Source organism: Micropterus salmoides, unplaced genomic scaffold, assembly GCF_014851395.1.
Source record: "Micropterus salmoides isolate LMB-PRFRI ecotype aquatic unplaced genomic scaffold, ASM1485139v1 Ms_hic_scaffold_8, whole genome shotgun sequence".
Classification (NCBI taxonomy): domain Eukaryota; kingdom Metazoa; phylum Chordata; class Actinopteri; order Centrarchiformes; family Centrarchidae; genus Micropterus; species Micropterus salmoides.
Window position 1 is genome coordinate 38,962,855 of NW_024044570.1, and position 16,502 is coordinate 38,979,356.

Genomic DNA, 16,502 nt, shown 5'->3' on the forward strand with positions numbered 1-16,502 from the left:
CTAGGAGGAAAAGTGATTTCCCATACACAGAAAAAATAATGGGTTAAAACCTAAATTTGAAATTCTTTTACAAATAATTTACAAATAATGGTATTTAGATGTAATCCAGAATAATGAGTTGAATTAAAGTGTTTGGCACATTTTATTGTTGTGTTCCCCTCAACCTTTTTAACACCATCTCTAGCATGCAAACTTTATTCATCTTTATAATATGAAATAATAATATTTGAGATCATACTGCTTTTCCAGTCCTATATTGTAGTTCTGTGACTGCTGTATGGCAGCTTTGCATGAAAGTAAAAAAAAAAACAAGCTGTAGCTGCTCCTGTCTCTTTAAGCCCCTGGTAAAATGTGACCACCCTGCCCTGGAGTCAGAAGGGGGGGGTTCAACAATACACCACCCAGCAGCTACCTTGTTAAAATGAGAAGTGAGGTCCCTTTGGGTGCTATCTAATTGGCTGTAGCAGAGTCCTCAGAGACACTGACACACCTCATTAGCATGTTGTTAGCTTGTTATTAACTTAAAGCTTTTTCAGCTCCTCAGTTTGATGAATGATGATGAATGATAAGTGGACCACTCAACCAGGGCTGGATTGGCCATCAGGCCAATGTTTTTTAGGGCCCGAGCACGACCGTGCGAGGTCCCTATTGAATTTGCTCGGATTATTAGGGCCCGAGCACGAACGTGCGAGGTCCCTATTGAATTTGCTGAGATTTTATTTATTTATTTTTTTCTGCAAAGTAGGCCCAAATGACATGGCCTAGACATACTCGAAAACTCACCAAAATTTGCAAACATGTCAGAACCGGTGAAAAATTTCGTATTCTACAAGTTTCGCACATGGGCGTGGCAAAATGACTCGCTAGCGCCACCTAGAAAATTGGAAAAGATTAGCCCCTCGTTCACGTTCAACCTACATGTACGAATTTTCTGGGGACATGTATCGTATCAAGACGCACAAAAAAGCCTCAAGAACCCATAGCCTAAAGTCAACAGGAAGTCGGCCATTTTGAATTTTACGGCCATTTTTGGATGATTTACACACTTCGTACTTTAACGAACTCCTCCTAGGGATTTAGTCGGATCGACGTCAAATTTCTGCTGTGCCTTCTAAAGGCATTGACATGAAAAGTTGTGCTATTTGCGAGTTTTCGTCAATGGGCGTGTCCGTGGCGTCGATGATTCGCTATGAAACAGGAAGTTGTTGTAACTTCAGTGTACATGCTCACATCTGGACCAAAGTGTACATGTAGGATGAGAGTCCCGCCCTGAACACATGTACATGCCGACATTCACCCACAGTCATAGCGCCACCTGCTGGCAACAGAAGTGACTTTTAACGAAGCAGCCCCCGCCGCACGTTTCACTTACGTGCACGAATTTTCTGTGGTACGTGTATCTTGTCCAGACGCACAAAAAAGTCTCTTGGAGCCATAGCCTAAACCCAACAGGAAGTCGGCCATTTTGAATTTTACGTCAAATTTTGGATGATTTACACACTTCGTACTTTAACGAACTCCTCCTAGGGATTTAGTCCGACCGACCTCAAATTTCTGCTGTGCCTTCTAAAGGCATTGAAGATGAAAAGTTGTGCTATTTGCGAGTTTTCGTCAATGGGCGTGTCCGTGGCGTGGCGTCAAAGATCAACTCTTCGCCATGACACGGAAGTTGTCGTAACTTCAGTGTACATGCTCACATCTGGACCAAACTGTACATGTAGGATGAGAGTCCCGCCTGAACACATGTACATGCTGACATTCACCCACAGTCATAGCGCCACCTGCTGGCAACAGGAAGTGACTTTTAACGAAGCAGCCCCCGCCGCACGTTTCACCTACGTGCACGAATTTTCTGTGGTACGTGTATCTTGTCCAGACGCACAAAAAAGTCTCTTGGAGCCATAGCCTAAACCCAACAGGAAGTCGGCCATTTTGAATTTTACGTCAAATTTTGGATGATTTACACACTTCGTACTTTAACGAACTCCTCCTAGGGATTTAGTCCGACCGACCTCAAATTTGTGCTGTGCCTTCTAAAGGCATTGAAGATGAAAAGTTGTGCTATTTGCGAGTTTTCGTCAATGGGCGTGTCCGTGGCGTCGATGATTCGCCATGACACGGAAGTTGTCGTAACTTCAGTGTACATGCTCACATCTGGACCAAACTGTACATGTAGGATGAGAGTCCCGCCCTGAACACATGTACATGCTGACATTCACCCACAGTCATAGCGCCACCTGCTGGCAACAGGAAGTGACTTTTAACGAAGCAGCCCCCGCCGCACGTTTCACTACGTGCACGAATTTTCTGTGGTACGTGTATCTTGTCCAGACGCACAAAAAAGTCTCTTGGAGCCATAGCCTAAACCCAACAGGAAGTCGGCCATTTTGAATTTTACGTCAAATTTTGGATGATTTACACACTTCGTACTTTAACGAACTCCTCCTAGGGATTTAGTCCGATCGTGCTTAAATTTGTGCTGTGATTTAATTGAAAAGTTGGCTGACATGCTAGTTTTCGTCAATGGGTGTGTCCGTGGCGTGGCGTCAGAGATCAAGTCTTCGCAATGACAGGAAGTTGTTGTAACTTCAGTGTACATGCTCACATCTTAACCAAACTTTACGTGCTTGATAACTCTCCCACCCCGCTATGGAGGACCGATCCTGACACAGTCAGAAATAAATACGAAATAAATAAATGCTCAATAAATAAATAAGCATCCAATTAAATACACAAAAAAATAAAGTAAATAAATAAATGTAGGTAGTAATTAAATTATACAAGGAGACATAAATGTATATATTTTAATTAGTGCCTTTACTTATTCACCTTTGTTATAATTACCTTATTTGTTTATTCAACTTTATTTATTACTAATTTTTTAATGTATTTATTTATGTGTGTTTTAATATTTTTGTCTGTTTTATTCTTCCTTTGTATTTATTTACCTTATTTATTTTCACCCATGGTATTTATTTCTGCCTGTCTTTTTTAAATTTTTGTATGCATTTCTGCCTCATTATGCAAATGAGGAGGGGCTGTGTCTCAAGGGGTCATCTTCTCTGCTATTGGTGGACCAGTCAGACAGGAGAGCTCCTACTCTGCCTGCAGACATCAACGATCTTGCCCCTCACACAGTCAGATGGCTTCCTTCAGTGCGCTGAGGTTTTAACAACTCTGAAGACAATACTACCAGCAATGTCTTCCTTCTCTTTTCACGTAGACGCTCCGACAGACAGTGCTTTCAGTTTGCTGCATGCATGGACACAGAACTGCGGTATAGGGAGAAGCACACGGTCAGCTGGCTGCAGCTAAATCTGGAGTGCACTCGTATTCAATTCTGTATGGTAAATTCAGTTTTAACGGAGCAGAGCGAGCTGACAGGCAGAGTTAGAGACTTTTTCTGTCTGTTTCTCTCTTTACAAAGACGCATGTTGCAGTCAGAGTCTTCTCTGAGATGCGAGCACGACATACACACAATTTATCAAATTACACAACGGATATACAGTATGAAAATAAGATTGATTGGATTATACTCACAGGAAGTATAAAACCTGTTACACAAAAATGTCAGGGAAATTACTTTACTTAGATTTAAGTACTGCAGTTGTACATTTGAAATACCTTCCTACCTTTCTGATAGGAAGCCTTCTTGAGGTGGTATAAAACATTTCTTCTTATATTCTGATTTGAGTTGTGGACAACTATGACCACATGAATTAAAAATTAAACATTTCACTGCCCAAGTCAGCTATAACACAAGTCTTGATCATCAGACTACATGCTGTACAGTATTTGTGGACAGATTTTGTCCCAGGATTTCTTATGCATTTCTTCTTCTTCGTTGCATGATTTAGAATAAGGTGAGAAATGGGTCTATTCTGAGTTCATCCTGCACTGCAGCAGCTAATAAAGTCTATTTAATCCCCAAAACGCTTTTCTTTTAGGCAGGCTGGAGCAGAAAACAACTCACCTTTCTCAAGTTGTACAGTAATGTCACATGTGTATGAAGGTGGATCAAACAAGCTAATCTTAAATGTCAAAGTAGAGAGGAGCCTAGTAGGCCTATTTATTTTCATTCATTACACAATATGAATAAGCTATGCAGACAGTTGTAAAGAAAGAACATCTTTTTCTTCTGTTCTCTACTTGTTATAGTTACACAGTATTAGGGGTGTGGGCTGTATTAAAAGTATCCACTGTTCTCCCATGCTCTAACACACAGTAACGATGAAATGTGTGCTGTTCTCACATTCTTCCTCTGTATGTACACATAAACAACAAGGCAGGGAAATATAAAAGGAATTTATTTTATTGTTTGGGTACATTATTGTTCAGTGTACATGCTCACATCTGAAACAAACTTTACGTGCTCCCACCCCGCAGACATCTACACACCAATACCGATTTATATTCATAGCGGCAAGTGCTATGTAGCTCCACATAGGGGACACAGGAAGTGACATATAACACCTTCATGCGGCGTCATAACCACGTAGCAAATTCACAGCCACACCGGCAGAGCTCCAGAATATGCAACTCAGCCGGCTCACGCGCGGACGCGCTTACAAGTGCGAGGGCCCGCCCAACGCTGCTTGCAGCTTTAATTAGTGTTTATGTTTCTATTAAGATCCTTGCCGATATTTTGTTTTATTGTTTTTTTTTATTATTGTATCTTATTTTATTGTATTGTGGTATTTTAATCTGTTTTCTTTGGACCAATCATGCTGGTTTCTGGTCTATTTGTGCCTGCTTACTATGACAACATGCAATGGGATTATTAGCTGTTGATACTGCTAGTATTTAATATGAAGTTTCCACTAGTGTGACTGACAGAAGTTTGTGCAGCACTTTAATGCTTCTGATCTGTATCGCAAAGAGCTCATGAAGTAATAATTTATGATAAGCATGATTAGTAATGCTAAACAGCAGATCGACCGCATAGACTATTATGAATAACAACGTAAAAACAGGACATGTACAGTAATAATTCAGGGCTTATTCGCCTATAGCATACTGTGGTATCGCTGTCACACATTTTTTATGGACTTAATGAACTGACAGGATAAACGGAATACTACTTGCCCTCTTTTTTAAACAGATTTTAACCTATTAATCAGGGAAATACCCGCGCTGACAAGTAGGCTATACCTTATAAAATTATTTTCATAAACATAGCGGCTTATACAGATCAATTATAAGATCGCTGAACACATGTCGCTGTTAGCAGATAGATTTATTAGTGGTTTAGCTTTGGAAATAATGCTCAGATCACATCTATGCTATCATAAAATCCTGTGTTTGGTTCGTTTGCTTTCACACCACAAGCGAACCGCACCAAGTTCCCTTTCATTTGAAAGCGTACTGAGACCTCCTTGAAGAAGTGGTCTCGGTACGCTTGTTTGGTCCGCTTTTGGTGCGCACCCGAGTGTGATTGCTGCACTCACACCTGCCCAAACAAACAGCACCAAGGGGGAAAACGAACTCTAGTGCGATTCAACCAAACTAAACAAGGCAGGTGTGAAAGCACCCTTAGTTCATGTCCTACTCTTGGTCTGTGTACTTCTGTGTTTGTTATTATTTTTGTCTTGTCTACTGTTTCATCCTAGTCTCTGTCCTTCTGTTTGGTTATTGTTAGTTTCTGTCTGCTCGACCTGTGATCACTGTGCCCTGTCTGTTTTCTCATTGTATCTTGGTCTTAGTCCTACAGTGAGGAGAACAAGTATTTGATACACTGCTGGTTTTGCAGGTCCTACTTACAAAGCATGTAGAGGTCTGTAATTTTTATCATAGCTACACTTCATCTGTGATAGACGGAATCTAAAACAAAAATCCAGAAAATCCCATTGTATGATTTTTAAATAATTAATTTGCATTTTATTGCATGACATAAGTATTTGATACATCAGAGTCATTGTCATGCTGGAAGACCCAGCCACTACCCATCTTCAATGCTCTTACTGAAGGAAGGAGGTTGTTCGCCAAGATCTCGCGATACATGGCCCCATCATCCTCCCCTCAATATGGTGCAGTCGTCTTGTCCCCTTTGCAGAAAAGCATCCCCAAAGAATGATGTTTCCACCTCCATGCTTCACGGTTGGGATGGTGTTCTTGGGGTTGTACTCATCCTTCTTCTTTCTCCAAACACGGTGAGTGGAGTTTAGACCATAAAGCTCTATTTTTGTCTTATCAGACCACATGACCTTCTCTCATTCCTCCTCTGGATCATCCAGATGGTCATTGGCAAACTTCAGACGGGGCTGGACATGCGCTGGCTTGAGCAGGAGAACCTTGCGTGTGCTGCAGGATTTTAATCCATGACGGCGTAATGTGTTACTAATGGTTTTCTGCCCTGGTCTTCCGCTCTGCTCTCTGGACGCTTCGGCACGCATCCGGCGTGCCTCTCCAGGCAACACCCTAAGAGTTCTACCAGCGCAACAGGCGTTTGAGTGCCGCAACATCAATCTGCCCCTCAGTTTGTTTTATTTTCTTTCTTTCTTTTGTTTTGTTAAAGTTATCAGTCCGTTAAGTTACACTGGACTAATTCAGGAACGACCAGGTTCCCTTTTAAGCTTGTTCGTCGAGCCAACTTCACTGAGGTCAGACCAAGCCATGTGGTCTCGCCAGTGGCAACGAAGGAAACCTGAAAACAGCCGAATTGCCAGACGGAAGACGGCCACCCTTGAGGTTTTTTTTCTTCAGTCAGACACGGAGAACCCCGGAGAATCCCCAGCAAAAAGCCAGGATCGGGCAGCTAGTGTGGGACCCGTGCAACAGGCCAAAGCAGGCCGTAGACAAGCCGTAAGACCTAACAAACATTCTGTAGTCAGAAATGTCCGGTAATGTTAATATTTCCCTTTTTAACTCCTAAACTCATAGCTTACTTTCATTAGTTCTCCTCTGCCGTATGAGTCAAATGCTTCCCACAATCGAACCTCCATTTCTCATTGTTCAGCCATTGTTTATTTTCCCTGTATTTAACCACCCTTTTATCGCTTTAGTTATTAATAAATTCACTGTAATCAAGGAACTGTGTGTGTTGCCACTTCCACGTCCCTGCCAAGAGAATTGACCCTTTAGATATGAGACTGACTGATTGATTTAAGATAATTTAGCGATTATTGACTAACTGATCACTAGTAATAATTGTATAATTATTAAAAGCTACCTAGAGGTCCGGAGACTCTAGGATTATAACAACTCCGGTGGTGCCCTTTTAACAAGAGCTTTTATGGATTTTTTTATATTTTCTGAATACTAAAATTCATAACTGGGTATTAATTCTCATAAATTTATTAAAATTCATAGCTAATTTAGCCAGGCTACACAATGATGATTTAGAGTCTATCTACCAGAGTGTATGTGAGGAGAGGGAACAGGACCCATCCTTCAAAACATCCATAGACTGAAACCGCATGATGAACTGTTCTATGAAAATGTAAGCCTTGGTGGGAGCGTGTTGGTCAGATACCAGCGGGCGCTTGTGACCTGGAAGTGTATGTCTATGGCTGCAAGGTGATTGTGCCGACCCTGGTGGTTGATGGCCAGAGCGACAAACTTATCATTGGCAGCAACCTGCTGAGGTACCTGGCTCATCGCCTAGAAGCTGAAAAGGGGCTTACTGGACAGTAACTCGAACACACCCAGTAGTGAATGTGGCCCCCAGGAGCAACTGTTGAGTTTGATGACTGAGGTAGAGGGGTGTACAGCAGACGTCCCCGACAAGTGTGGCACTGTCAGAATAAAAAGAGCTGTCACTCTGGAACCAATGACTGAGCATTTGGTCTGGGGAAGTCTGCAACATGTGGGCGGGGTGTCGGCTGGCACCACAGTCATGATGGAGCCTACAAGTGCGAGATCGACCCACCCAGTATGAAAAACTCAGGCAAGTGCTGGACGTGATGGAGGAACGGGACATCATTGAGAAATCCAGCAGACAGTATGCGTCTCCCTTGGTACTAGTCTGGAAGAAGTCAGGCTATATAAGGATCTGTAATGATTTCCACTGGCTCAATCCTCGAACAATCAAGGACGCCCACCCGCTTCCCCATCCAGCTGATGCTTTGGCTGCTTTGGGTGGCAAAACCTTTTTCTCTACAATGGACCTCACCTCTGGGTACTACAATGTGGAAGTTCACGAGGAAGACAAGAAGTACACTGCTTTTACCTCACCATTTGGATTGTATGAATGCAATCGGATGCCTCAGGGGCTTTGTAATAGCCCAGCAACAGTCTGCTGTGCTATCTGGATGATGTCTTGGTGTTCTCCCCCTCAGAAGAACTGGCGTTGGAATGACTGGAGATGGTCTTTCAGTGGCTCATAACCTCAAGCTGGCCCCAAAGAAGTGCCACTTCTTGCATAGATCGGCGAGATTTTTGAGATATGTCATGGATGCTGATGGCAGAAGGACTGACCCAGATAAAGTAGCGGCCATCACTTCCGTGACAGAGTCAGACCTTATGGAGCAAGGCACTACTGTCCCATCCCAGCGGAAAATCCGATCATTCCTGGGAATGGTGGTGTTCTACCAGCAGTTCATTGAAAACTGTTCCACAGTAGCCAGACCTCTCTTTGGGCTTACAACAGGCACCAAACGCCCCCGGGCAATGGGGAAAGGGCGTCCACCGGCTCGCAGGAAGCTCAGTGTGGATGACTGGAAGGATGAGTGCAGACAGGCGTTCCATCTGCTGAAGCTAGCTCTGCTGGAGCAGGTCCCTTTGGCACACCCAGACTTCAGTAAATCTTTTATGCTTTCAGTGGATGCTTCCAGTAATGGTCTTGGTGCTGTGTTGTCACAGGTTCCTGCTGGTGGATCGACTGCACGACCAGTTGCCTTTGCGAGTAAGTCACTGCACACAGGCTCGAGTTTTTTGCTTTAAAGTGGGCGGTGTGCAACAAGTTCCATCATTGGTTTAGGGGTCATCAGTTCACTGTGTGGACGGACAATAATCCCTTGACCTACATATTGTCCAAGGCACGTTAGCACCCTTCCAGTTTGAAATAAAGTACATTCCTTGTCCCAAGAACGTGTTTGCTGAAGCCTTAAGCAGAGAACCCTTCGTGCACCCCAGTACGTCCCACTGACTGACTAGAGTGCCGTATGACAAACTACTGGCGGAAGGCTGCAGTGTGCACACATGGAGTGCAGGAGGCTTTCCGCTGGTCAGCTCATCCAATGGATAAGGCCCAAGTGGACAGCCAGCCTATCGCGTCTCAGTGTGCAACAGTTGCTAAGGCTGGTACTCTGTCATCACATGAGGTTGCAGCTGTTTTCCATGCACACAACAGGCAGCATTACTACGCACTACTACTGCCTCAGTTTTCTCAGACTGTGCTGACCTCAGAGCACATTGACCCAGAGTTGCTCTCACGTGATGTCCTGGACGATCCAGAGGTTGTGGACTATGATTGCTATGTCCAGTCACTGCGAAAGGACTTGAAAGAAGCCATGGACATAGCGCAAACCATTGCATCCAAGCAACTGAAGTGACATGCCGATCTGTATGACTAGAAAGTGCATGGTGCGCCAGTAGATGTGGGTGACAGGGCGTTGCTGGGCAACAAAGGCGAACGTGGCAAAAGGAAGCTTGCAGACCTTTGGGAGAATGGCATCTATCTGGTGGTTGGTCAAAGTGAGGAGAGTCACACCTTTAAGATCCAGCATACCTCCACTGGTCAGGAGAAGGTTGTGCATCGAAATCTTATAATGCCGGTGAACTTTCTCCCCTTGCCAACTGTTAACCCCCAGGATAAGGAGGATGTATCCTCGATGTCCAGTTCTGTGGATCTTGATGGCGAGAGGGGGACGGTTGCCGATGTCTCCGTGGACTCCGCAGGGTATAGGACTAGGGTGTGGGTGTCTGTCCTGCCATCGGAGTCCTCCAGCAAAGCAAATATGGAGGATGTTGATCAGCCTGAGGAAGTTGGGGTTGATCTACAGCTGGATGTGGCCCCTGCCTTGCCTGCTGACACCAGTTTACCTGAGGCACATGTGGATGAACCATCTCGCAGTTCTTCACAGATAGGAGTGACCCTACCGTCAGGTGGCAGTTATGCTGGGTCTGTCAACAGCTTAGAATTATTTAAAATACCTTTGTGAACGAAATTCAATACCTTTAAGGCCGTATTTTGAGTATTCAACGCAATTTTAATACTTTAACATCCCCCCCGTACCCTGTCTACCATCGGAGATCATAACATGGGTCTTCCTTTAGTATTTGCTGTTTATTTATACTCTGAGTTATAACCCTGTTATATCTCAGCTACAAAGCAGCAAGAGGTAATGGACAGCCAAACCTCTGTCTCTTCAGTGATGCCTAACCTTGTTGGCTCCACCCTGTATCTCGCACCCTGAAACTCAAACACACACATACTGTAAATACAGGCGATTGCAGTCTACTAGTGCATGTAAACACACTGGAGTGGAAAAAGACCACATCTCATCATCACCACAACTCAGTGCCCCCCACACACACACACACACACACACACACATATACTATCTGCCACCACCTGCTTCCCTCACTTGTCAAGGAGTGCTGTGTGTTTGTGTGTGTGTGATTGATGACGAGTCACATCTTGCTGTGCTCTGAAACACTTCACTGATTGCTGAACCAGCAAGAGGCTGTGTGCGTGTACGTGTGTGTGTGTGTGTGTGTGTGTGTGTGTGTGTGTGTGGCAGTGAATCTGAGCCAGAGAAACACAGCTGATCAACAGAAGTTTCCAGGCAGCTGCTTCCAAAATAAAGCCTTGGTGCACTTCAAAAGCCAGCAAGTAAATTTTAGCCGGTGTTTACACTTACTGTACACATTTCATTGCAACTCATTCTACTGCACTACAAATGCAAGAAGCCTTGGAAAGCTAGTGAATGTAAATGTAAATGCTCCGTACTTGTATAGCGCCTTTCTAGTCTTTTCGACCACTCAAAGCACTTTTACACTACATCTGCATTCACCAGTCATACACATTCATACACTGAGCCTAAGAGCTCGAACGGAAACTAACATTCACACTCACTCATACACTGGCAGAATAGCCGCCAGGGGCAATTCGGGGTTCAGTGATAAAGATGTCTTGAATCTATTTATAATAACTTTACAATCAATAAACAATTAAGGTTTAGTTTAAAAGCTGTAATTTTGTCCTCATTAACTTGCAACCAACCATTAACTGAAAGCAGCTGAAACAGCCAATTTGAGACTAGTCTACATTTAATTTAATTTCCAGTCTATCAAAATGAATTCTGGCCAATGCGAGGCTGTAACTGCCTGTATTGTTAAAAAAAATACTTTATTCCCTTTCTATGTAATTCTTTATATAGTATATTTGAGGCATTTATGTGGATGATTTATGTGATTTATGAAATCTTGAGATCTTTTCTTTAATTCCGATGCTACTAACACATGGGACCAAAATAATCCAGTCAATCAATCAAAACATACTGGTCAAACTTGGTCCAACAGCTGTAACATCCTATTCAAAATATAACGTGTTTAAATTACAGTGAATCCACCGGCTCTGTTTAGCTGTTATTGAACATTAACAATAATAATAATGATAATAATGTTTATTTGTATAGCACTTATACACAGAATGCAGGTCAAAGTGCTTACATCTAGAGCATTTCAAACAAGAACAGATGAGAAATAAGAAAGACGAAACATTTAGAAAGAACAATTAAATGCAAGCAAAACAAGAGAAAGTATTAGTCTAGCCCTGTTAAAACCAATATAGCCACACAGAAGAACGGTATGATAAATAATTACAAGAAACATAAAATTAGGAATAAGATTGGAAATCAAAAATACAAACAAATAGTGCATTATGATTTGTTACAATTAGTTACACCTTGGCTAGATAAGGTAATATAATTTAATGTGATTATTCATCCTGTTTGGTTTTTGCATCTTAAGGCTGAGAATGGGAAAGTGTCTGAAATTATGGTGAGCACTAATGAAACAGAGGAGCTGTAAGAGCCGCCTGCAGGTTACTGGTCAGTGAATGTTACAACAGCAACAGAGAGACAATTGTGTATGAGGACCGTGTCTGTGTGTTGGCGTTGTAGTGTAACAATATGTGAATGAAAACATCCAACATGCTAACGCACATTAAACTTACGTCACCCAGATGTGCTGATCACCAGGACAAGGAAAAAAACAAACCAGAGCCTTTATCCTCTCTGCTTTCAAGCCAATACTATATGAACACTGACATAAACAGTAACGTTACCTGTAGTAAATTATATAGTCACACACATAAAAAGTGTTTATTTGTGACGTTAGCTGCGAACCGATCCAGTGAGAGCTGAAGGTCACGGACCGATGATGCCATCAGGACCACATCATCCGCAAAAAGCAGTGACGGGATCCCAAGCCCACCAAACTGCAACCCCTCCTCACCATGACTATGCCTCAATCTCCTGTCCATGAATATCACAAACAGGATTGGTGACAAAGCGCAGTCCTGGCGAAGGCCAACCCTCACCTGGAAAGAGTCCGACTTAGTGCCAAGTACTCGGACACAGCTCTCGCTTTGGATGTACAGGGATTGGATAGCCCTGAGAAGCGCCCCCTCACCCCATACTCACGCAGCACCTCCCACAGTATCTCCCGGGGGACCCGGTCATACGCCTTCTCCAGATCTACAAAGCACGTGTAGACTATGGGCTTTTAGCATTTCTGGGCGGATCCCATCAATCCCTGGGGCTTTGCCACTGTGAAGTTGTTTGACTACCTCAGTGACTTCCACCAGGGAAAGTGACGAGAAAGCCCCATCAGCCTCCAGCTCTACCTCTACTAGAGAGGGAATGTCAGTCAGATTTAGGAGTTCCTCACAGTTGAGTTCAACAGGGTCCCATCCTTACTGTACACAGCTTGGATGGTTCCCCGCTTCCCCCTCCTGAGGTGGTGGACAGTTCTCCATAAACACTTTTCTGCCGACCGAAAGTCCTTCTCCATATCGTCTCCAAATTTCTCCCACACCCACTGCTTTGCATCTGCCACAGCAGAGGCTTCAGCCATTCGGGCTTGTCGTGCCTTGCAACCGCCCCCGGAGTCCTCTGAGACAACAAATCCCGGAAGGCCTCCTTCTTCAGTGGGACGGCTTCCCTGACCACCGGTGTCCACCGGGGTGTTCAAGGGTTACCTGCCCCTTGAGGCACCTAAGACCTTGAGACCACAGTTTCCCGCTGTGGCTTCAGCAATAGAAGCTTTGAACAATGCCCACTCATGTTCAATGTCCCCAACCTCCACAAGGATGCCAGAAAAGCTCTGCCAGAGGTTTGAATTGAAGATCGTATGGACAGGGGCCTCCTCCAGATCCCAGTTCACCCGCACTACCCATTTGGACTTACCCAGCGTCAGACCCAACTCACCACCAAATGGTGATCAGTTGACAGGTGCGCTGTCAAGGGCCCTGACCTTCACTGCCACCCATGTCGCAGCGCACCCGACCCCTGTGGATCTTCCTATGGATGGTGGGTCCAAAGGATGGAGAGGGGGGTGCCACGTGGCAAACCCGGCCACTAGGCACTCGCCGGCGAGCCCTCCCTCTTGGCCTGGCTCCAGAGGGAAGCCCCAGGCTTCTTCCGGGCCGGGTCTCTCCTCCACTTCCTCGTTCCCCGCGGGTACCCTGGTTTTAAGACTGTCAACCCTGTTAAAATGATAGTGAACTACAGATGCACCTAAGCTAGATAGCTCCACACATGGCCATTAGCTCCACCGTCTCACCTAAATATGATCACGTCCCGTGCCGCTGGGTGCAAAAAATCAACATGGCAGCGCCCTATCAGCCAAACTCAAGGCTTCAGAACGGCTGTCCACAAACCAACGGGTGACGTCACAATCTATGACTCCAAGTAATATAAGTTTTTAACCAGTTTTTTAAAAACATTATCAGAAAGACCAACCCAGCAGACAAGGGGGTGGATTAAAATATTATGATCAGTCGTGTTGAATGCTGCACTCAAATCTAAAAGAATAAGGATTGACGTGGTTTGATTTAGTGCAAGTCTGAGATCATTAATTATTTTTACCAGGGCCATTTCTGTACTGTGATTGGATCTAAAAAAAAATTCATTGAGGAATTAAATTGATTAAACACTGCTTTTTCAAGTACTTTGCTGAGGAAAGGGGAGAAAAAAAGACTGTTAGATTATTATTACTCATTGAATTGAACTTGAAATAAGTTTTTAACAAGTCTGTTTTAAAAGTCACCTGAGAGACAGCAGCATTGTTATAATTATCAAAGGGTCATTCTTTCCAAACAGACGTCCACAGACAGATAGGTGGCACCTTTACTCAGACAGATGCGTAACTCCCAGATGATGCGACACAGGTGTCTCACACTCAGTCGCGGTAACTAACTGAAAGAGTTTTGCAAAATAAACATCTAAAATCTGAGGGGCAGACCTCCTCTGTTTAGGACTGTGAGCTGCATTTTATCTGAGGTGCTGAAGTGATCATTTGTGTGGATTTGTGTTGAGATTTCTGCCTAATCAGAATTGTTTTCAGTAAGTTTCATTTATCCACCTCCTCATCCCATCCAGTACAGTCCCAAACGGTTCTGTGCCTGCAGACGGTCTGAAGGGGCCAAATCAGCAGCGAAACAAACCAGGCTTATGCACGGCATGTCAGAGAACAAAGATAGTCTAAGTGGGAGAGATTCTGAATGTGCAGAAAGTTTTCAACATCAGCAGAAAAAACTGCTGAACCACAGGAGCTATTAAAGTCCAGGAGTTTCCAACTGAATTAAAATGAATTAATTTATCATTGAGGAGAGAAAAGGTGCCATAGTCATATGTAAAGAGGTTACTTCCCCAAACAAAGGCAAAGACAAAAGAGGAGGGAAAACTAAATCATTCATGCTGACTCGGCAGACATGATATTACATGAGAAAATATTTTTATACACATTTAATCAGTATTCAAATATTAATATATTAATCTGTTCAGTTCTGTGTTTGCAGCATGAAGGGACTACAAACTTTGGTAACACTTTATTTTAAGGTGCTTGTAATAAGCAGTAATTAATAAGCGGTAATTTAAAAATAATTAACACTTATAAGACCTTATAAGATCCTTATAAACACAAATAAGTGTCAACTAAAGAACAATTAACAAATTTATAATTGCTTATAAGACACTTATAGGCTGTTATTACAAACTTGTTTATGGTTTATATACCTGTCATTAACATTAATAAGATGTTTATTAACATTAATTTGACTTTATAAGGGTTGGTTACTGAGAAAGCAGAGTTGTTATTTCCTTAAAAAAACTTAATGTTAATAGGCAGCTTATAAAATACATCTTTATTAACAATGAATGAATGAATATGAATGAACACATTTCTTATTTCTTATTAGCATCGGTATGAGCACTTACTAGAAGCATGTTAACCACCTTAATAAGATGTTTATTAACATTAATGACTGTTAGTAATATTCCAAAATATGTTTATTATTGGCTTGTAGGATATTTATGAGCTCCACCCAAACAGAAGTTTTGACTTTGGCCTGGAGTGGAGTCAGAGTAGGGATTCCTCTTTATTAAAACTTACTTAAGACTGCACCAAATTCCAAGTAGGAGTAAATGTTGTAATGTAATTAAATCTGTAATATTAACAATGAAATTTTAAGTTATCTATCCATACACGAATGTATGTAGTTTTGAATTAATAAGCATTTGTGATTTTTTTTTCTTTACAAAATGTATGAAGTAATCACAGCCAATCTTCTTAGGTACATACACAAACACACACACAACAAACCTATTTACTCAGTATAAAAAATTATTGTGCGGGAGGAGCCTGGAGGAGCCTCGTTGACTCCAACTTTTCTTCCTGTTCTGTTGGTCTGGAAACCCCTTGCATTTCAAACGAGGAACATGTGGATCAAATTTAAGGTAAGAAAACAGCAAAGTGGTTTGCTACGTTACTACAGTCTACAGTTTTATAATTGCTCAAATACAATGCTTTAGAGCCTAAAGACAGAATAACAACGGTACGAACATTTAAACTGTCTCACAGTTTATGTATAATTTGGAGATAACATTGTTACATGTGGCTTTAGTTGCTTCATGTGTAATTGAAACTCTGCAGTGCCTATAAAATAGTTGGTTCTAGTGTAAAGTTAATTTGAAGCTAACGTTAGCATGCAGCTATAAAATAAGGCATGTAGTGTAAGCTAACGTTAGCACTTGGATTTTTAGTGCAGCTTGAATAATGTCTTAGGGTAACTTAACTTTGTTTTCTTTCAACCTGGACATTTGAAATTGGTCCATGAGACCGCTGCAGTGGCAAAATGAAGGAAAAAGAAGCTACTATGTAACATTAATAGGCAGCTGCACACCTTCAATTTACATCCACAACATGTGCTTGTTTTGCCACTGACATGCTCAGATAATTATTCCTAGTGTCTGACAACATTATGGAAAGGTTCCCTGCTGAGGTTGACCTTTTGTTAAAGAGTAAGATCTTTTTTGTTTTAACATGAAACATCCCTG